Here is a 21,848-nt window from a genome sequence, read left to right as displayed (position 1 = left end):
CCTTCCCAGAATCCCCACCCCTCACTGAAGTGCCTTTCAGGGGTATAGCCATGTGGCCTTGAAATTCTGTCTGCTTTTCTGAATTACTCAGAAGACCATGCCTTTCCCTTTCTATCCCTGTTCTGAGCATGCTCTAACACTCCGGAATTCCTTTCTCTTTCTCTAAAGCCCTTCTTTCTGCCACAAGGCCCACAAGGCCAATCGACCTCCACACCAGTTTAACTCAAATGGCATGACTCCCCATACCCCTTCTCTATCCTCCTCCTCCAGGCAGCTACAGATATTTATAGTCTGCCTGGCCTGGAGATTTAAAAAAAAAAAACTTTTAAATTGTCCTTGAGCTTTGTTTGAATTCATTCTTAAATTATTTTATGAATGAGACTCAGAAACCCCCAGGAAGGGGACCCCAATTTTGCAGTATCACAATGAATGGAATCTAGGGATACATAGCTAACGTCACACTGATGAGTACAGAGTGCCTTCCATCTGAGGCCCAGACAAGACAACTTTGCTTTAGGGGTGCTAGCTAATATGGCAGAAAAATAATTAACTCGACTCTGAGGCAGGAACTCCATGAAGAGAGAACTATGAAGTACAGAAGGCTTTGCTCCTTTCATGAAGCGCTGCAATGTCAGTAACGTCCAGATGTAGACACCCCGGAGAAGTTAACAAGGTATCCAAAGAGGTGGGGTCCCACCTGAGGGCATACTGACCGAGCCAGTGACTGCCGTCCCACCACAGTTGGAGGAAGCCTTGGGAGTGAATCAAGGAAGTGGAAGAGGAAGCAAAATCTAAAAGGAGTTAGAGAAAGAATGCCAAGAGAAAGGACCCAGCTCAGAACCAATGGCAAAAAGACACTTCTAGAATGTTTGAGGAAGCAGGCAGGGTTCAGAGAGCTCCCTGCATGGCCAAATGTGCTCATGTCTGCCGTTTTCCTAAAACCGCACCTTCCCGTTGTACTTGTTAAAACCAAGACACTTTCTGTGGTTTAAGTCTAAATCCAAAAGCAAACCGCATTTCTAGCACTTACACAGTAACAGTACCAGCTGCACAATAATAATCAGGGGAAATCGTAGATCACCAATGTTACTCAGCAGCGGAGCAGACTGCATTTGGTCCCTGACAGTTGTTCCTTACCGGTCATGCTGTGTCCTTAGGGAACTGAGAGGCACACAGCCTAGCCAGGGCTCCAACTGCCAACAACTCTCCTTGATGCCCACTCAACAGTGGCTCAATCAGGGCTTTAGAGGGGTGCAGGGCCACAATGATCACCATGATCTACACACACTCCCAACGGGATCTGGTTGCCTTAGTTAACTCCCAAGGTCTAGGAAGAGATGCAGAAGGTCTGGGAACAAAGAGAGTCAAAACCAGTTCGACCAGTTAACATGCAGTTAAGAAACATCCTAAGCTCACAGGCAAGAGTGCAGAGACAATTGTGGTCCTGAAATTTCAAACAACAGTCACTTAACACGGCTGTTTACCACTTAAAGACAGAGACTATTATTAGAAGAAATGACTCTTCCATGAACCCCAAACCCCTCAGTTAACAGCACAAGTACTTAGAAGAAAAGAATGTCTTCTCAATGCTCAAGAGCCTGAGATCGAAGCAGAGACAGAGAAAGGAAGGCTGCATATCCTCAAAGGAGTCTCCCGGGACGACTTGGCAAGCACCTCAGTTCTCTTCTGAAATTTGCTTGTGTGGACAGGGGTTTAATGACGAACTCCCCGCCTGACACAGGCAAGTTGCTGTAGGCATCTGGCTTTTCAGATGTGAGCCCAGAGAGTGGCCAACTCTATGGACCACCAGGCAAGTAGCTAGCAAGGAGAAGACCACTATGTAATCTTTCCACACTTTAATCCTACTCACAGTTAAGCAAGCCAGTTCACACTGGCTTCTAAGTGTATACGTCCCAGCAGAAAACAGAAAGACAGAGACAAACATTGGGGCAAACAGACTCTGCTCGGTGTAAACATAATCTCTTTCCTTGCAATTACTGTGTCCTCACACACCACAACACATGAAACACACCTCCTCCCTGTCTTAAAAACCTACCACGTGTTCTACAAAGCATACCCTATGCTGTGCTGTGCCAAAATAGTATGTGTGGGATTTGTGTTGTCGGTCCACACGCGACAGTCTAGATACTTGCCATGGACACCTTAAATATACAATGTGCTTTTATGCAGAGAAATATGTTTTGCTTTTGGTTCAATCCAAAAGCCAATAAAGTAAATATGATATAGAGAATTAATAGCACTGTATTTCAGTCATTCAGGTTCATTTATTATTCATTAGATTGTGAGGAATTGCTGCTACCTGACATGGTCTTGAACACCTTTGTTCAGATGCTGCCCCATGCCATACCCAGTTCTAGCTCCTTTTATTGAGAGATGAGCTTTGTAGAGTTTGAGAAATCACAAAAGACTACAAGACTGTACAAAAATGTTGGAAAGGGTCCAACTGCATGTCAGAATACCACCTACATAAGACATTTCATAAAGTCTTTATTCCACATGTGACAAAGAGAAGCCAGCACAATCGGAGGGGACAAAGAACCCTGTGTGGACAGGCAACTAGTGGACACCATTACAGTAGACATTCCTCACCTTTGACTCCAGGACTTCTAAGAAGACAGCTAAGATTCTAAAGAGGGAGGGGAAAGGTTATAAGGGGGAGGAGCTAAGGTTCTAAAGAAGGGGGTTAAGATTCTAAAGGGGAGGGCTCTAATCTCTTTATCTGAAGTAAATGAAGACTCTCCCTGCTGAGCTCACAGTTGTACTTCCCAAAACATTTCCAAAACTAACTGCGGGAACAAAAAACCTGAGCCCTGCCACCCTGAGAGAGAGGTGACTTTCTTTAAAGAGTTACAAGTTCAGATTATTGCAGAAGCAAGAGAAAGCAGCCCGCCTTCTTCACAATCGGATCCTCCCCAGCCAGTGTTCCCAGAGAAGAGAAGTAGCTGAGGTCCAGTAACAGTGGGTGAACAGTACTAGGAGACCTTTGCCTGGAAGAAGAAAAGCCAGGTTCACCAGCCAGCTCCTCCCATCAGCTCACTCGGCCAATGGTTAGCCATTGCCCCGACTCACCATGATGCCTCAAGGGATCCCAAACCTGGAAAAAGAGAAGCTACCTAAAAGTTTGCATCTGACCGACAGAAGACAGCTCCCTGTGACTTGAACAACCTCCCTATTTCCTGGCTTGGAGAGGGAGCAGAGCAGAAGTTGTTACTATTAATGGAATCAAGGCTTTGGGGTTCTAGTGTTTAGCGTCTCTCTCCTACCCACCTCTCCTTTCTTCTATTGCTCACACCTTGTAGGCTAAGGCAGATACCATCTCTCACTCTCTTTTCACAACCACTAATACTTTGTTTTCTTCCCCCTAGAAATAAGGCTGCTGTTCCCTTCTGCATCACAGGACTAGCGCTGTACGCCACCACACTCAGCACTCAAACAGTCATCTGAGAAGAATCACTGTAATACACAAATGCTCTCAAGACCTTGTGCGTTGCTGGTGATAATGATGACATTCTCAGACAATCATCCATCTGCATGTTACAAAAAAGCGGGGGAGCATATCAAATCACTCACGGATTCCAACGCAGGAAGAAAAAACAAGAAGCAAGACATAAGTACTATTTTGACTTAAGATAATATCATATATGCTGAGAAAAATAGCCAAATAATTTACTAGAGTAAGGTAGCGCAGTAAGCGTCTCAAGGTAAAAATGCAGTTTGCGTGGGTTTCCATACATCAGCAATTACCAACAATAAATGCATTAGGAAGAACATGTTCTTTGTCAGATGGGTGTGTTGGCACATACCTGACTCCTCAGCACTTGGAAGGCTGAAGCAGAAGGATTGTCACAAGTTTGAGGCTAGCCTAGGCTACTTAAGGAATTCCAGCATAGCCTATCTCAAAACAAAACAAAAATTTCACTAAAAACCTAAAGTTAAAAATCCTTTCCAGGCAGTGGTGGCACAATGGTGCGGGAGAATTGTCTGTATTCTGTCAATCATTTTAAATAAACGCTGATTGGTTAGGCAGGAAATATATGTGGGTCAACAAGACAGGAAGTAGAGGCTGGGCAATGAGAACAGAAGAATGCCAGTAAGGAGGAAGCCCATTCCTCTCATTCCTGCCCAGACCACCGAGTAGCAAGATGTAATCTACCTGGCTGAGAAAGGTACCACGCCATGTGGCTAACGTAGATAAGAACAATGGGTTAATATAAGCTACAAGAGTTAACAAGAAGCCTGAGCTAATGGGCCAATCCGTTTTATAATCTCATGGAGTCCTCTGTGTGATTTTCTTTGGGGCTTGCCAGCTGTGGGGTACCAGGCGGGACAGAAACCCCAACGAGTAGGCCCCTTCGTGTTACAGCACAAGTCTTTGAGACAGGCAGATGTCTGAGTTTGAGGCCAGTTTGGTCTCAAAAACTCTGTCTTGAAAAAAATAAAATCATTTTCATTACCAGAAAGATCACTAAATAAGAAATAATGATAATATGTTTTAAAAACTATTCTTAAGAAAAAAAACTACTAAACAGATTTAAAAAATCTTGGCACAAGTATGTGCCTGAAATGATGTATCTCAAGAAGAGACAAATTCTCCTTATGCTGATACAGGTTTAGTTCGGTCGCAGGTGGTTTGCTGTTGCTACTGTTGCTGCTGTTGATTTCGTTGTAATCGTTCTCATCACTGTGACTGTTACCATTGTTGCCGTTGTCATTGTTGCTGCTGCTGCTGTTGTTTTAAATGATTAAATGTTTAGAAAATGATTCTAAAGATTCTAAAGTTTATGCAGAGGAATGACTTTGCAAAGAATTGTCAAAAAAGGTTCTTTTGAGAGGGAAAAAAACAAAGGCACACCAGATCTGATGGACATGGGAACTGGGAGCATGAGACAGAGGGCATTTCAAGCTGGCAATGATGGGCATCGCACAAAAGAAGAGGTGTGTTCTCCTCTTCCCATCCCAGTGTTCTACTGTATCTCCCCAAGGAGCAAGCCCCGCAGCCGCCACATGCGAGGCTGGAGACAAGAGGGCCATGATGGCTTCTTGCAAAACCCTGAGCAAGACTGAGTCCACACTCACACAGGCAGGCCAGACTTGCACCTTTGAGTTTTCCACCTTTCCTGTTCCCATGGGACAGGCAAGGATCTGCCTCTACTCTGTTAGTGCTGCTAGCAGGCCCATGGGCCACAGACAGGGGCTGCTGGGGTGACTCACGGTGACTCAGTCCTTCCATGCCTGCCAGCCCCTGCTTGAAAGCATCCCCACTAGCATGCAGCCCCTTCATTACAGAAATATTTTCAGCCCTGTGTTGGACAGTTGTCAGTTCCCTTCAAAATGTGATGATCAACCACAGAGCGTTTTGCTGAGAACAGTAACTGCTTAGCATTAAGACAGACTGTGCCTCACAGAAAGGAAAGGAGAAAGCAAGAAACTCAATTTTCACTGGGAAGGCTGATTTTTGCTCCCAGTGTTAAGAATTGGACACAGACCCCTAAACGGCTAGGCAAAGGTTCTACTATTGAGCAGCACTTGCGGCCCCTAAAACATTGGTTTGAATTTTGATTTTTTTATTAGTTCTTTGGGAATGGCACACGATGTGTTTCGATCACATTCATTCCCCCATACCCACAGAACCTTTCACCAATCCACACACTCCCTTCCTTTTCGTTTCTTTGCATCCTTCCAGACCAATTTGTGTTGATGCCAATATTCCTAGGTGCATGGTCTTCCACTGGAGTGTGACTGACTTACCAGGACCTACTCCCATAGACAATACTGTCCCTTCGCTTCCCAGCAGCTAACAACTCATGACGGTCCCCCACTAGGGGTAGGATTGCGTGGGCCAGCTCCACTCTCCATGCTGGGCATACACAGGATTTCTACATGCTACCACAACAGCATAGTCTATATTCTTAGTGCGGCTGCCCTGACGTAGCCAGCAGATGTAGCTTTGTAGACACCTGTCTTTTCCACACCTCTTTCCCTTCTTCTTTAGTGGTTCCTGAGCCCGGGGGAGGCAATACAGTATATATGTCCCCTTTAGGGCCTAGTGTTCTGCAATCTCTTATTCACTATGCCCTACCGACTCCACTAGCAAACTTCAGCTGATAAACACGTTGAGTAATGTAGTAAGGTACAAAACTAACTTCATATATAAAAATTACAAACATCCCAAGAAAGAATCAAGGAAACAGTGCCATTCACGATTCCCTCAAATATGTGTGTGTGTGTGTGTGTGCGCGCGCGCGCGCGCGCGTGCATGCAGGCGTGTGTGCGTGTGGTGTGTGTGTGTGTGTGTAAACCTAACCAAGGAAGTGACAGACTTGAACAATGAAAACTTTAAGACACTGGAAAAAAAGAAACAAAAAAGATACCAGAAGGGAAGACACACCTCCACCCCTGCCACCCCCAGGGAGATTCCTAATAGGGGGAACTGGAGGACACAACCAGAAATGTTATCAACAGAATCTGCTTGCTGGGGGATCACCTACAACTTTCCGAAGTTGAAATTCTCTATGTCCCTAAGGAGACTTATGGTGAAAGAACCTACCCATGTCCTAAACACCTGCCTCCACTCAGCAGAAGCTCTGGAAGCCAGGTGTGGGCTCAGGACCAAAATCCCAGCACTTGAGAAATTGAGAGATTAAGGTCAGACAGCTTGGGGTCTAGCGTACACAGCGGTCCCAGGCCTGGACTGCAGAGTAAGGCCCTGTCTCAAAAGAGCAGGGGCCCCAAGACGGTGCAGCAAGTCAAGGATTTGTTTTGCAAGCCTGACAACCTGAGCTTAATCTCAAGAGTCCATGCAAAAGTCATAAAGCCAGAGACACTGTGCACACCTGCAAACCCACCACTTCTAGGGGGGATGGAAAGCAAAGACAAGACAGTCTCCCAGAAACTCCAAGGCCAGCTCGGCTAGGGTACTCAGTGTGGCAGGAACAAGAGTCTACCACAGCAAAGCAGAAGAAAACCAACCGAGAGATGTCCCCGGCCTCCAAATGCACATCATACTGGCATGTGCATGCCCACTTCCATACATAAACACACACACTAATAAATAAAACAATTTTAAAGGTCCCCTTATCCAGTATCTAGCCAAGGCCAAGATGCATTTAAGCAAAGTAAATGCCTGGCAATGGATAGGCTACTCTAGGTTTCTGGGCAGAAGCCCAGGCTGTCACTCTTGGAGCTCTGGAGGAGCTGCAGGGTACTTCTGAGGGAGAGCATGCTACCTACATAAAGCTGATTGGCCGCTATGTTCAGAGAGTCCGGTTTTATCCCAGGCTTTTCCAGACCCTGGCCAGCTGGCCTTGGTGAGTTCCCAATAGAACATCCCCATTGTCTCAATGTGTGGGTGCACCCCTCGCGGTCCTGAGTTCCATGCTCGTGCTCTCTCTCTTTCTGCTCCTGATTTGGACCTTGAGATTTCAGTCCTGTGCTCCAATTTAGGTCTACTGACAACTCAAGAACAATGGCAATGGGTTTCTGATCCTACTGCACGCACTGGCTTTGTGGGAGCCTAGGCAGTTTGGATGCTCAACTTACTAGACCTGGATGGAGGTGGGGGTTCCTTGGACTTCCCACAGGACAGGGAACCCTGATTGCTTTTCGGGCTGGGGGGGAGACTTAATTGGGGGAGGGGGAGGGAAATGGGAGGCGGTGGCGGGGAAGAGACAGAAATCTTTAATAAATAAATAAATAAATAAATAAATAAATAAAAAAAAAAAAAAAAAAAGCTGATTGGTCCTCTGAGCTGGATGCCAGAGGACAGAGAAGGCCAGCCACTGCGGGTCCCCATCCCACATCACAGGACTGTCAGGGAGACTAGCATCCACCATCACTCAATGGGGAAAGGGTTAGTGCTTTCCAGGAAGTTCCAATGGTTTTCCTTTCTGTCCTTTGGTGCTGTTAGGAATAGGGTTTGTTAGAGGAACGATGCTCGAGCATGTATGTCAGTGTGTATGTGTGTGAGTGTGTGAGTGTGTGTGTGTGTGTGTGTGAGAGAGAGAGAGAGAGAGAGAGAGAGAGAGAGAGAGAGAGAGAGAACGCATGAAGAGAAGAAAAAAATATTGTGTTTATGAGCACACCTTACATGAAAAAAAATAATTTCCACTTGCATGATGACTTACACCTATAATCCTAGTACTCCTCAGGAGGCTTGGGGCGGCCAGCTTGGACCACTTAGCAGCTCGCTCTCATTTTCTCCCCAAACCCCCTCTCTAAAAAAAAAAAAAATCACCCATCTCCTTTTAAAACTAAGCTAGGTTTCATGGAATACCCCAGAACCAAATGGCATATGACAAAGTCCAAGCCAGTTGGCTGAAAGTGACTCTTTCCTAGATTTAATGTACAGCACGCACGGCCTTAGGGACAATGTCCGACATTCAGCCCTCTGCAAATATCTATATAATCCAACTAAGAGACGTATGCATCCCCCACTCGGCCACTACAGGTCACAAAGGGGAAATGAAGCTTGGGTGCATTGCTCAGTGCAAGAAAATCCTGACTTCTTTCTCCTATGATCTCATTTGCTTTTTATAGCTTGGCTTTCCAACATAGTAATTGCTTTCTTTTTTAAAGACATGGATTTATACCACATTTAATTTGAATGTCCCTATATATAGATTTCAGCCTATAATAATATCTAGTTCACCAGTGCCCACCGCTGAAAACCTAAATATAACTGCAATTGAGGAATAGGATTTTTCTTTTCCTATGAAGTAAAAACATTAGCGTAGGAAAAGATAGCTGATCTATCTACTACCAAAATACAATCCTTAGACACACTCTGATCCTCTAGGAGCAAAGAAAATACCCCATTTCTCCCATAAAACTTGTTGGCCAAGAATTGTAGGATTGTGTAGTGCGTACATATGTGTGTGTGTGTGTGTGTGTGTGTGTGTGTGTGTGTGTGTGAGAGAGAGAGAGAGAGAGAGAGAGAGAGAGAGAGAGAGAGAGAGAGAGAGAGAGAGAGAGAGAGAGAGAGAGTTTCTCTACATAGCCCAGGCTGGCCTGGAACTATGTAGACCAGGCTGGCCTTGAATTCACAGAGACTCATCTGCCTCTGCCTCCCAAGTGCTGGGATTAAAGGCATGTGCCGCAATGCCCATCAAGAACTGTAGAAAGATTTTAAATTGGGGCCATGATATCTCTTCTAGTTGGCCCTTACACTGATTCCGGTGTTAGCAATTACAGCTCCTGGGGAGAAAGGGAGTCAGCCTTTATTCACTCTAGCTTCATAAAGAAGACATACAACTCAACTGCTCTTCAGTTCAATAGGGGAAAACGCTTTTTTCTGGAATCATCAATCTGTAGAGAGCAGCAAGACACAAAGGACCAATTCTCTGGGTGCAGACCAGATAAAAACCCTGACCCACTGTGGGGTGCCTCTCCCTCAATCCACTCTGCAGTGTGGGAGGAAATGAACCTTCAAGAACTGTGCACATGACACATACTTGGTTGTTTGTTCTGGTGCCTGGGATGCACATCAGGATACCGAATGTGATCCTGATACCATGCCTGGTAACAGTCCCTGCCATCCTCAGGCTTTAAACAAAGGCTAAAAGATGCTGCTGCCCATGATGGAATGGGATTTGGGAAATATTTTCTCCAATCCCTCCATTACAGAAGAGGACCACAGAGTTTATACGGTATATAAGGCAACAATCTGCAGACAATCTGCAGCTCAACGAGTAGATTACAGAGAGAAGGCTCCGCGAAGACATCCAAGGATGCAGAACAAAACACAGTGATGCTTAAGTCTACAAAGGGCTTCACATGAAGGAGGAGGGTGGCTAATGTCACCACTGCTAACTGAGTACAGATGTAAGACTCCTCAGAAGGCCCCCTAAGGATGACGGATGGGACCTACCTTTATTCTGCCTCAAATAAGCCTCTGTCTTTGCTTGGCCACTTAAAATCATTCACTTCCAGCTGGTTCCAGGCCAAGGCACCACCCACCAACAGCTCAGGGCTGCAGAAGCCCGGAGTGATGCCCACAGACACCAGACTCTCCACAGCCCACACCAGATCCAGCTCAGGAAGCGTGCAAGCTGAAACGGAAGGGCAGAGATGAACGTGGAAAGACAAGCTCTGTCAATGAAGTGTAACGTTTACTAAGAAGCTCTTCTGGTCAGATCACAGGCCATCCCGTCTGTGCACAGTGCGCAGAGACAGGGCTTCGTCCTCCAGATTTAACTTCAAGTTACAGCTTGGCTTACAGGATGCTGAGTGCTTCCTAGGCTGCCATCTTCACCAGCCCCACAGTCCCCTCCAAAGTCTCTTGCTCAGAGTGGCTGGAAGTAAAGCCAATCACAGTCAGACAACTTCAAAAAACACAATGGTGAGATTTCAGAATTGGCAATAATAATAATAATAATATGATGATGAACAAAAGCTGAGTTCTTCCTCATTATCCAATGTTCTCATTTGGAAACAACACACCACCACAATGGAACACTTCTTCAAAAACAAAAGTCAAAGAAACGCAAATCCAAGGTGGCTACTGTGAGAAGGAATTCACCATGACAGACCCTCAAGCAGGACCCAAGGAAGGCCTTCTGATGCTCTGTCACAAAACATCCCCCAGTCGTCTGTCATATCCGGTAACCAGAGCCCCTGCTGAAGCAGCAACCAACCACTGTCTTCAGGAAGCCCCAACTTCTCGTTAACTCAGGGGCTTTGTCAATAAACACTGTAGGTGTTTGCAAGCAGCCATGGGTGGATACCCCACAATCAAAGCTATGTGCACGCACGCATGTGCATGCACGTATGTACACACACACACACACACACACACACACACGTATCCTGTGTATTAATCTCATCTTGGCATTAAAATATGTGAGAAAGTGCAAACAAACTCTTCCAGAAACAGACAATAAATCAGACATGGTATTTCTACAATGTCAGCATTGGAAAGGCTGTTCCCCAGTTCAAGGTCAGGCAGAGCTATATAGCAAGACCTTGTACCCAATACACAAGCTGAGCAGGTGCCTGGACACACGGTACACACACCTAACCCCAGGTAAACACCCCAGAAAAGAAAGACCCTTTTACAGCAGCTGGTGAGCACTCAGCATAATGGTGCCTTTCATCTTTTCTCTTGCGTCTCTGTTTTCTCCTTAAATCATTTTTTGGAAAATTATCAGATGTGATGACATGTGAGTTCATGTTTGCAAGCCTATTTGAAGTGGTAACGCGATAGAAAAGAGAGAGAAAAAACAGAGTCACTGCTTGGGATGCTGCCACTCTCGTAGGGGGTGATTAAACTCACAGGTGACAACCGAGCAGAAGCTGGAGGAGGCGACAGTGACAATCAGGTCAAGCGCTGGTCTTGAGCCGAGCCGTCTTGCCAGCTCCTGCAGCCCACCCAAAAGAGGAGCGGCGGGTGCACACTGACTCAGAACAGATACAAGGCCAGTGCGCACTGTGCAAGCCACAGTGAAAGCAAGACAACTTGAACTTGAGCCCTGTCCTTGACATCACAAGCTGTGTGACCAGATATGAGGTCAAGCCAATTAGTGTCCTTATCTACTACTTAAGTGAGGCTGTAAAGTGGACGAGTGCCAAGCTCCTGTAGCTTTTCATTAGAAAGGAATTAGAGCCCTCAAAACGGAAGAGATCCAGGCTCAGAAAATTGCATAAATCTTGTAACTCTGTGAAGATTTTAGCTTGTGGATCTCATGCAATTCGGAAGGGATGGCTGCTGGGTCTGAAGGAAGGTGGGTGCTTGCATTTAAAATGGGGGTGCATCATGTGAATGGCCAAGAGTGATACTCAGGAAGGGCGCCTCCGCCATCAGTCACCACAGTAAACGGAAGAGGGAGGTGTGTCCGTCAACAAGCAATGGCTGAACTTTGACCGAGTATCTTGGAGATTATTCTAGAACATTGCACATGGTAATCTGTAACCAATTAGTGGGTTGTAAAATCAGTTTAGTGAGGCATTGTGGGTATTTTTAAAGAACCTGAACAAGGGACTTAGCTGGGTTGGAATAGTGTGTGCACTCAGCCACATGTTAATAAAGAATATTGGCTCCAGTTGTAAACATACATGTATTTATACTACACCAACATGCAGGCAATATTTTTTTTAATTCTACCCTAAAATAAATTTGGAAAAAAAGACTAATCTATAATACACAAGAAAAAAGGTATGGCCCATATGCACTCTCCAGGGGAATGTAAATAATGTAGTAAGAAAAAACAATTATAGCAATTCTCCTAAAATAATCTATAATGAAATTGCCACGACCCAGCAGTTGTACTTCTTAGTCAACATGAATTAAAATTTGGCTCCTGGTGAGATATTTGCACACTCATGCTCACGCCACCCTGCTCACAACAGCAAACGTGTAACCTTACCATGTCTCCTTCACCACCACTCACGACTGACAAGTGGGGTTCCCATCCTCAACTGCTCTTTGATAGCTTCTCAACGATTCCTAAACCCTAACACCAAGAGCCTCACTTCAGACCTTGATGACCAATAATTGAAAATAAAAGTCAGGGGCATCTCCTCACGCCAAGGCGCCCTCACGGAAGTTGGTGCATGTCCTTGACTCTATCTGTGCACACTCATTCACACAGCACAGACTTCCCAAGGTTTTAGACCCAACAACGGCTCAGAAATGACCTTTCACCTGCCATTTGTCCAGGACTCCCATCCTTCCAAACTCCCTCTTCCCAATCAGAACAGACACGAGCATGTGTTTATCCTTTTCTATGTACAAAAATGAAATGCTTCTTTACACCATTCTTTCCCCACAGAACCCTTCCAGTTCAGGATATAGACATAGACATGCCACATTGTATCCTATGCCTCCCTCACCGTTAAAGCATTAAACAATACTTCAAGTTTCCAATTCTTTCTTACTACAATTGACAATCCAGCGAACATCCTTCCACAGTAGAATCACATACAGCTGCTTTGATATTGACAGGCTAGGGTATCAGGGAAGGAAATCACCAAGTCAAAAGCCATGGACATTTGAAATTTTAAGTAGACTCAGCTAGACATCTTTCTCTCTCTCTCTCTCTCTTTTTTTTTTTTCGAGACAGGGTTTCTCTGTGGTTTTGGAGCCTGTCCTGGAACTAGCTCTTGTAGACCAGGCTGGTCTCGAACTCACAGAGATCCGCCTGCCTCTGCCTCCCGAGTGCTAGGATTAAAGGCGTGCGCCACCACTGCCCGGCGACATCTTTCTCAAATGGCTGGAAGCAGTGCTGGAAGACTTCTCGCTGGGAGTGACATTAACAAAATTTAAACACAGTGTCAGTCTTGATGGTCTGATGCACATGAAATCTGCAAACTCTTCCTGCCCTCTCTCAACCTGCTCCATGGTCTAGGGAAGCCATTCTCTCACAGATCTTTCTGAGCTACGTCTTCTGTTTCCCGCCCTTTCAACTATCCAAGTTGAGCATCAATCGGGTCTATTTTTGTATTGCTCGCCTCTCATATTCGGGGTGTGTGTGTGTGTGTGTGTGTGTGTGTGTGTGTGTGTGTGTGTGTGTATCTATGTGCACATATAAGTGCACTTATCTGTGGACTCCAGGAGGGGTCATTGGGTCCCATGGACCTGGAGCTACAGGTGGTTGTGAGCCATCTAAAATAGGTACTGGGTACTTAGTTCTGCTCCTCGGCAGGAACAGCATGTACTCTTAAACATGTAACCATCTTTCCAGCACCCTCCTCCAATTATTCAATCACAAAAGCAGCAACATTACCAAAGATGCCCCAGTTTGCATCTCCTGTGTCACTATTTACTTCTCCAAACCAGCCACTGCCAATCCAAACACTTCTTACTTGCCTCTATCCAATTGGTGCAGACTCCCCTCACAGATACCTGGGCCGGGGTAACAGTCCAGCTCATCCCTCAAACCCCAGAATACAGTTAGCTCTGTAGCACAACCCCAGTGCCCCACCCTGGCAAGGAAAGCTATACCCAGATATCAGAATCACACTTCTCTGGGTGTTCATATTATGTGTACATGTGTGCATGCCAAGGCATGCACAAGTATGTGCATGTTCATTTGAAGGTCAGAGTTCAACCTCAGACATCTGTCTTCCTCTATCACTCTCCACCCCCTTCTTCTTCACCCTACTCGTTTGTTTCCATTTGAGCAGAGGGTCATGTATGTGCCAAGATGCATATGTGTTAGTTAGAGCACACGTTAGAGGTATTGGTCCTTCCACTCCACCACGTGGGTCATCAGACTTGATGGAGAAGCTCATCAGTTCAGCCAGGCTGGCTGGTTATTGAGCTCCCGGGATCTATCTGTCTCTGCCTCCACAGAGCTGGGGTTACAGACACACGTGCCTGACTTATTTGCGCACTGGGGAGCCAACTCAGCTGCTCATGCTTGCATGGCAGCCATCTTCCCCGGTCCCCTAACCCACACTTCTAAGCTTTGCTCTGCTCTATACCTCCAGCTTCTTGACGCCGAACCCCTTTGTACTCCAAAGGCAATAGGAACACACCTGTTTGGTATGGGTGAGTTTTTAGGAGGATTCCCAGAGAACACAGAACACACAGGTAAACAGATGCTTTACAGGAATCACCTCTGCTACTCTGGGCCTACCCGGCTAAGGAAATGTCTTTCAGTTATAAAAACAGAAAGCGTTTACAGAAGAGACCATTGTTTAGAAGATCAAAAACCTACCATAGGGTCTGTTGGTACACATTCAGAAAATGACCAAAAACAAAAGAATAGGAAACCAGCCTGCCACAATGAAGAGCATTCCAGACTCACGCCAACTGCGCAGAATCATTGTGCATCCATTATCTATTTCATGATGAGTTTTGTGATCAGATGTAAACAGCTGGCATCAAAACCCAGCAGAGCAATATGTAATGGGTTTTTTCATCATTGTATACTATACATAATAATGAGAAATAAATCACAGCGTAAACTAAATAAGACTTGTAGGGGCTGAGGGCAGGCCTGGGCCCAATGACAGAGGACTCTTCTAGCATGTGTCAGACCATGGGGGCAGAGCAGGCGAGACAACACAGGAACTAGAAGATGTCCTCTTTAGTAATTTGAAAAGGGAACAATGAAAATGATGACTTAGCACGCGGTGGCTTTGAAACTCTAACCTGCTCAACTGAAGGAAGACATGAGATAAAGGACCGGGTCAGCACACCTTGGAGAAGACAACGCTGGCTCAGCAATCGGTATGCAGAAAAGAAGGAATGAAAAATATTTTTGAAAGGCAAAGATTTAACAAAACGAGATATGAATCTAATTAGCAAGAGTCTGGTAAAAATAGATTTTGTGGGCATTAGCTCATGGAAAATGGCATTTCTTAGTTTTTGCCTAGTTTTCTCGCTGGCAAAGTCTACAACAGTGACGTGTCACACTTCAGGATGGGCAGGTGACAAACGTGAACGTTTGTGTGACTCTCTGGCTGAGCCGTCGGTGCTTTTTAGTCCAGCACACCCGCTTCCAATTGCACTGACCGAACATGGAGGGAAGCCTGTGAGGCCTCCTCCAGCACCCAGAGCCGGGCCTCTTCTGACGGAAACTGTCAACCATCCATCATCCTGACTAATGGTAGGATGCGGTGTCGCCGATAATTTAAACAGCTGTCAGGGCTGCACAGCTCTTTAGATTCCATATGGCCTGTGTAAGATGCACATGTGCTCTGAGCCCTTCCCCCTCCAAAGAACAAGCTGGGAGGAAAGACGTTAAGTCAGACACACTGGGACTCGGGCCCAAATCTGGGCTGCAATATGCTCACATACGACGTCCACACTTCGCAGGCTAGGGGGCCGCTCATCTGAAAAGTCGTGCGAACGTGCCTCATGACATACCTGACACACATGGGCAAAGCATCACGAATCCTCAAACTCCAAATGCTCTTTTCGAAAAGTGAAACTTCCTAAGCACCTACAAGACTCTCAAAAGGCTTCTAGATGACCTAAGGCATTTTCAAGAGCACGCGAGACCTCGGATGACTGCAGACCCCAAATTCCGCTGTCACACAGGAGCACTGAGCACCCCCAAGTACTTCGGGCTCAGGGGTCTGTCATCCACGCCAGGTAGATGTATGAGACGCTGGAAGAGAAGCCACAGAAGGCCAAGCCCCACCAGGTGAGAGAACTGGTTCTGTCATTTCCACCCTTCAGAGTGAACCCAAGCTCACGCCATCCCTTCTGTACCTCGTGATTCCAACACATCACGGCGTCCGAGCTTCACAATGGAAGACTTTAAAGATGGGAGGGGAAGTATGTATGTGAGGAGAACTTACAGTCGTGCCAGAGAAACTGTCCTACGGCTTATTCTGTAAGGCTAATTTTATACATATAACAGAATCATGAATTAGCTGGTTCTGGCCAGTGGTTTATGGTACTCTCGCCCCACCTGGTCCAAATACAGACTATTTTCCCTAAGACTGCTTGCTTTCTATCAGAAGCTCAATAGAGGAGTGGGGGAGGGGGGAGAGAATCAAAATATGATAAGGATCTTCTTCCCTTCCTGCTCTGTAAACACCCCTTGGCTGTAAACACTCTCACACTAAAGACAGGCTGAAAAAATGCAGTTGTGGAGCCAGGTGTCAGGGACACACCTGTCCTCCCTGCACGCAAGAGGCAAGGAAGGAAGATCACAAGGTCAGTGACACTCTGGGCTCTGGATGAGGTAGGTCCATGTGCCCGGTGAATGAGACCCTGTCACTCCAAAGAAATGAAAAGATAATCAATACCAGCCAGGCTGAGTAACACAGAATTATATTTTTAACTACTTGGCAGGCTAAGGCAAAAAAGATTACCAGTTCAAGGCCAGCCTGGGCTCCAGAGGGAGTTCAAGGGCAGCTTGTACTATTAATAATGAGTCCTCCAGCAGGCGGTGGTGGGCACGCCTTTAATCCCAGAGGCAGAGGCAGGTGGATCTCTGTGAGTTTGAGGCCAGCCTGGTCTACAAGAGCTAGTTCCAGGATAGGAACCAAAAAGCTACGGAGAAACCCTGTCTCGAAAAATCCAAAAAAATTAAAAAAAAATAATAATGAGTCCTCCTTTGAAATAAAAAGCGGTGACGGGGACAATGATGTGGTTCAGCGGGATAGTCTTTGCCTAGCATGTGCAATACAGCAGTTTCTACTCCTGGTACCACCCCTTCCCAAAAGGGGCCCTAAAGGGAGGGGTTGCGAACCACGGGGGAGGTGCAGAGAGAAATGCGACCAAAAATACAATGTTTACAAGAACCTGGCCTCGAGGAAAGAGCACCTCTTTGAAATCACGAGCTCTGCTCAAAGACTTTACGGTTCTTATTAAACACCCCTCTTTTCTTTCTACAAAGAAAACCCATGAGTATCAGCCTGGATATATTTACAACACTCCCCTTGGAGGATGCCCAAGGTCTACATTTGGTTTTAAAAGATGGTTCTTCCTACATGACAGCTATCTCCAAAGGCCAAGACACACACACAGAGAAGCCCAGCTTCTCGTTAACATTTTCCAAGCATACAGTAGCTATGCGCCATTTGGCACTCACCACAATCCCTCCCAAAGTACCCAACGGCTGCCAATTTCCCTGTGCATTTACAAGGAGAATTCTTGAAAAAGCAGTTCTTTGCAGAAGAATTCCACTTTGGCTGGGATGGTCATCAAAAGTTTACTGTCTCCCCATGGACAGTTGTCCAGTTTTTAGTGACTTGGCCCAATATCAAAACAGCTGCAATTAAACGGAATTGTGAGGGTCAGATGAGGTATTAAAACAGAGGGTTATCCCCATGGAACTAAAATCATGCTTACCACATGTTCAAGCTGCATACCCCACCCAGGGCAAATGGCTGTCAGACACACCTCTCAGGAGAAAAAGTAGGTCAGCGTAACTCCCTGTGGTGTTCACTGGGACAAAAGGATTCTCAATGCAGAACGGGACTGGGCTAAAGCAATGGTCCAGGTTACTCATTGACTATAATGGGAGACCAAGCTGAGAACCCAAAATGATAGCAAAGAAGTGTGTTTGTAAAAGCTGAAACACTCCAGGATCACAGTAGCTCTACAGCTTGGGTCTAAGGAAGAAAACTAATTCACACACTAGATGATGCCCTGTTCTAAAGGTTTCCCAACCAGTGCAAGTTCTAGAATTCCCACGGACCCCTTAATGACAGGCTCACCTTAAAAATAGGAATCATTTGATGTGTCAGAGGGTTCGCCCACGACTACAAGGCCTGAAGAGTCAGCTCCTAAATTAAATCCAGTTTTGTACCTCTTCCCGAGGTTTAAGAAAACAAACCTGTTGGGTACGTGATTGCAATGGGAGCACTCAGGAGGACGGTGAGATCAGAGCAAGGCTGGACAACACGGCAGGAGCAGAAAGGAGTGAATGGGGAGGAGGAGGCAGAGGCGGAAACAGGGAGGAGCAGGGAGGGAAAAAAAGGGAGGAATGGAAAGAAACCAACTGCCGATTCATACACATGGACACACGTCCCAGATCCTCAGCTCACCATCTCAAGGGAAAAGTCACCCAGCACAGAGCTGGTCACCTGTGAGTCACAGGGCAGCTGTACTATTTTCCTGGGTTTGCTGTCCCAACACACTGTAAAAATGTTACGGTTGTCATGGAGATCTCTGAGGCTGTGGCTCAGATTCCTACCAACCACACATTCTTCCCGTAGATGCCCCTGCAGTCATTGCACATGAACACAACAGAAAAGGGTGCAGAGTGCGGCAGACAAACTTCCGGGAGGGTCTGCCACCATGTGGGGTGACATTGTATAGCCCAGTGACCTCATGCCCCCGTCAGCACAGTGGCAGACCTTCAGCTCTCCCCGTCATTACGTAAGATACCTGAGGAGGAGGGGTGGGGTGATGGCTCAGTGGATAAAGTGTTCTGTTGTGCAAGAGCTTGGGTTCAATACTCAGTGCCCTTGTAAAAAAAAAAAAGAAAATATAAAGGAATAAAGAATTTTTTTTCCTGGGCTCATAGTAGGACTCTGTCTTAAGAGAAGAATAAGGGGTGGGGGGCTGGAGAGATGGCTCCGAGGTTAAGAGCACTGACTGTTCTTCCAAATGGACCCGGGTTCAATTCCCAGCACCCCACATGGCAACTCACAACTGTCTGCATCTCCAGTTCAATGGGACCTGACATCCTCACACAAACATGCAGGCGAAAAACTATGTTCAAAAAATGAAATTTTTTTTTTAAAAAAGAGAAGAAAAGGAAAACATCACAGAAAGAGTCAGAGACAGAGAGACCAATACCTGGGAGAGGTTTGCTAAAGCATAAACATCCAGGTTTTTGGAAGAGTCCCCAAGGTGAATAAGACAGACTCTCCCTAGCCTGGGAATTTCTGCTGTGGCTAAGCTCTGGTCAGCCTTACACAGCCTCTAGAGATGTGGTAGGGAGAAGTCTACACAGACCTCTCAATGTCTAACTTTGGTGGGCAACACCTGACCAACTATGTAACTTTGACACCAACATATCATGTGTCAACTTGGAGAAGGGTTTTGTTGAGATGTAGCATTCCAGTTGGCAATCTTTGGCTACAGCAGATCATCCCCCACCGTGAGCCATGGGGGGCTCACAGGTGGAACTGTACTAGGGTTAATGCTGTAAAGGTGATTTTATACATATTTATAGAATCATGACTTAACAGAACCCTGGGCATGAGGGTCTTCCATCATAGATATCCTTGGGCTTCAGCCACACCAGCAGCTTCCTGGGCTTCACATGCTGCCCACCCTGCAGATCCTGGACTTCTCAGACCCACAACTGTCAGTCAGGTCCTTACAGCACAACTACACAGGGGCTGGAGTGCAGTGGTCCAGGCTTTCCCACATGACCTCAGTTTCCAGCTCTACGGGATAGGGGACATCCCTCACACATGGATACACACGCTATTGGTTCTGCTTCTCTGGAAAACCTTAATACACATGTAGATGCTGGCATTCCATATTATTTTGTTATTCCATGTTGTACATTTTCCTAATGTGGGTGTTTCTAAAAAAGAAAATCATTGGAATGGTTCTGGTTTTTTGTTTTGTTTTGTTTTTGTTTAAAGCTAGCCTGGGCTACATAGTAGGATTCTGTCTCAAGAAAAATCAATAAGTATTCTCACACACTCACTCACACTCACACACACACATACACACACACACACACACAATTTATTACCTCTTAACTAATTTGCCACCAGTGGCTCACACTTTACAAAACACAGCTTTTAAGGGACTGGAAAGAGAGCTCAACAGTGAGGAACATTTGCTGTGCTTGCAGAGGACCAAGGTTCAGTTCTCCACACATACATGAAAGCTCGCAAGCATCTGCAACTCCAGTTCCAGGAAATCTGGTGCTCTCTTCTGACCCCTGCAGAAACCAGGCACACAGGTGGCACGTTTACATACACGCAACCAAAACACATGTAATAATCAATTTATTATTTAAAATGACAGCACAGATCCAGAGAGATGGCTCAGTGCAAACCTGACAACCTGAATTCAATCCCCCAAACTCACAGTGTAAAAGAGAAAACTTGACTGGGTGGTAGTGGAGCATGCCTTTAATCCCAGCACTCGGGAGGCAGAGGCAGAGGCAGGTGGATTTCTGACTTCGAGGCCAGCCTGGTCTACAAGAGCTAGTTCTAGGACAGGCTTTAAAACTACAGCGAAACCCTGTCTCGAAAATCCAAAAGAGAGAGAGACAAAACTTGTGAAAAGATATCCCATGGCATGTACCACCCATAATATCAGAGAGAGAGAGAGAGAGAGAGAGAGAGAGAGAGAGAGAGAGAGAGAGAGAACAAAATAAATAAGGGACTGAGAGATGGCTCCATGGATAAAAATGCTGGCTGCACAAGAGCCCCAGTGCAGATCCCAGACCCCCATCATGGCTGCCCATGTGTCTATAAGCCCAGTGCTGTGGGGCTCGGATACAGGAGAATTTGCTGGCCACTGGCCTAGCTCCAGGTTCAGTGACATCCTGATGACAGAACTGATGTCCTTCTCCTCCTGTGGACTTTCCCTGCAGTGACTCATAACTGGTCAAAGAGAAGAGAATGCATGACTGCTGACTGCTCATCTGCAAATGGGACGTGTGTGTGTGTGTGTGTGTGTGTGTGTGTGTGTGTGTGTGTGTGTGTGTGTGTGCAGGCACATGTACCCATGCATATGTGTGTGTACCTGTATGCATGCATATGAAACCTCCTCTAATCGCACAGAAGTGGGGACAGAAAGAATGGGAAAGCCAGTGGAAGAGACAGAGTAGACACACTCTTGAACTCTGACAGGCTGTGGTTACTTGCAAAAGACCTGGACAAGGTTAAGCCCATCAACATTTTGTCATGGGAGAACAGGCTCTTTCCTTCTTGGGGATTTACAGGCAAATGATGGTTGATGGGGGTAGGAGAGACATTTTCTTCAGTGGTGTAGCCACTGTGTGGTGCCTATCCTCACCGATGTTCCCTCTAAGAGACCCTAGTAAACACACTGGGTCATTAACAAAAAGAGAGAGAGAGATAAAAGCAGAAGGGGAGGTAGCTGGGAGAAGGAAAATCAGTGGGAGGGGCGCAGGAGAGGGCAATGGTGCGTGAACATGATCAAAGTGATTAGGCGTTCAAATGTCATAATTAAATTCATGGTGTATAATTAATATATGCTAATGAAAACATTTTTTAAATAAGCTTGGGAAATTTTTCTTCAGACACTTCATGCAAAATTCACCAGATTGAAAAAAATAATAATATAACCTGATGGGCTTTGAAGGTAACACTTGTTTTTTTTTTTTTTTTGAAACAGTTAAAACATCACAGTGATTCATACTAAAATAAATAGTATAAATTGTATTCTTATATGAAAAGATGAACTACATTGCTTCTAGGAAGCATTTCAG

The 21,848-nt window shown here is 45.8% G+C and overlaps 1 protein-coding gene across 1 annotated transcript in view; it reads right to left on the bottom strand.

The window, feature by feature from the left end:
- Tiam2 (TIAM Rac1 associated GEF 2) overlaps window positions 1-21,848 on the bottom strand; it is a 207,184-nt gene that overhangs the window by 174,325 nt on the left and 11,011 nt on the right. The window lies entirely within an intron of this gene.

The sequence above is a fragment of the Microtus pennsylvanicus genome, chromosome 1, assembly GCF_037038515.1.
Source record: "Microtus pennsylvanicus isolate mMicPen1 chromosome 1, mMicPen1.hap1, whole genome shotgun sequence".
Lineage (NCBI taxonomy): Eukaryota > Metazoa > Chordata > Mammalia > Rodentia > Cricetidae > Microtus > Microtus pennsylvanicus.
The sequence above is the reverse complement of the archived record's forward strand: the minus strand, read 5'-3'. Positions and strand labels throughout refer to the sequence as shown.